The 1,444-nt window shown below is 59.0% G+C and overlaps 1 protein-coding gene across 1 annotated transcript in view; it reads left to right on the top strand.

The window, feature by feature from the left end:
• Positions 1-1,444, top strand: part of ZNF385C (zinc finger protein 385C) — a 52,242-nt gene that overhangs the window by 24,724 nt on the left and 26,074 nt on the right. The gene's annotated exons all lie outside the window — the stretch shown is intronic.

The raw sequence follows: 1,444 nt of genomic DNA, 5'->3' as shown, positions 1-1,444 counted from the left end.
TTGTTTTGCCCAGCAGGATTTTGGTGTCCCGTCTGGTCCCTGTTGCTTCTTTTCTTGAGCGGTTTTGTTTCCCTGCTGCAGACTTTTCCTGCCTGGCTCCGTTTGGCTCATGATAATTATAAGTGACTGCGTTTGTATCTGGTGCTGGTGGAAGTGGAGGGGAGGATGGGCAGTGAGTGCTTTTGCCAAATCTGCCTGTTTTCCAGGACTTTGTGTGGCGCTCCTTGGTGCTCCCCGTCCCTCTGCTCTGGGTTTGGGTGCCTTTCCCGCTGGTGCAGGGCAGGAGCAGTCTGCGGGATCGGACTGGGCTGCTCCCTTTGGGAACCGGGGGGGAAAACAAGCGTGTTCCTGATGGAGTCCCCTGGTCCTGCCGGTGGATCCCGGTGCAGGGGCTCGTCAGGGGCCAAGCACTGCCAGGGCCGTGGGAAATGGGGTCGGCCCGCGCCCCCCCTGCCGCTGCCGCTCCCCGCTCCGGTACCGCTGACCTTTGCAATCCTGCTGGGGATGCTGCGAACCAGGAGATGCGAACCAGGGGATGTGGCAGCCTCCTGCCTGAAAACTGATTAAAAAGGCTAAGTCCTCTTTTCTTGCTTGCATTAGCACAAGAATAAATAGTGCATATTTTCACCCCTGGGAGCCCCATCTCTGGTTTCACCCAGCTCCTGTTAGCATTAACCCTGGGCTGAGGTGGCTGGGCAGGAATGTCCCAAGAGCAGGAAGAGCCTCTTGCCCCAGGACATGTGGAGGAGCCTAAAGAGAGGAATTCATTCAGGCTGCTGCCGTCTCCTCCCTGGTGTGGAGCCAGCTGGAGCCAGGTACAATGCAGCCCTAATCCAGGCACATACCGTGGGGCCACAGCCCTTGTCCGGGCCTGACTCTGCTCCGGGAGCAGGTGGAGTTGGGGCCGAGAGCATCCTCCAGTGCCCGGGCACTGTGTCCATGCTGGGGGGCTGGGGAATGTGTGGGGTGTTCCCATCGGGGGCTCCTGCGGGACACTGGTGCTCTTTGGGATTTTGGTGTCCTTGGGAACCTTGCTTGGGGGAAAGCAAAGTTGGTGTAAAATCCTATTTTTGGAAGAAATTGGGGGGGCTCTAAATTTCACCTGCATTTAATGCTAAAAGAAGGGGGGGTTTGGCATGAGTGGAGCCCCCGTGCTCGTTAGGGAGCCCCAGCATGAGGGGTTGGGTGCCAGACCAGGAGCACAGCTAAATGGGGTTTGAGCAGGAGCTCGGTCCGGGTCCTGCTGCAGTGTTGGCTCAGGGGCTCGGACCCGGATTTTGCAAAAGCTCAATGTCTGTGGGCCGGGCTGGAGAGCTGCTTTGCCCACAGCTGCCCACTCGTGGGGTGCTCGGGTTCTGGCTCTGCCCAAGCCCGGGGACACCCGTCCTGGCTGGATGCAAATGCTTTTACAGCTTCTCCTGCTGCGTGCGCTCAGCCTTCGGCC

The sequence above is a fragment of the Pygoscelis adeliae genome, unplaced genomic scaffold, assembly GCF_000699105.1.
Source record: "Pygoscelis adeliae isolate BGI_AS28 unplaced genomic scaffold, ASM69910v1 Scaffold917, whole genome shotgun sequence".
Classification (NCBI taxonomy): Eukaryota; Metazoa; Chordata; class Aves; order Sphenisciformes; family Spheniscidae; genus Pygoscelis; species Pygoscelis adeliae.
This window is presented reverse-complemented; position numbering and strand designations above follow the sequence as displayed.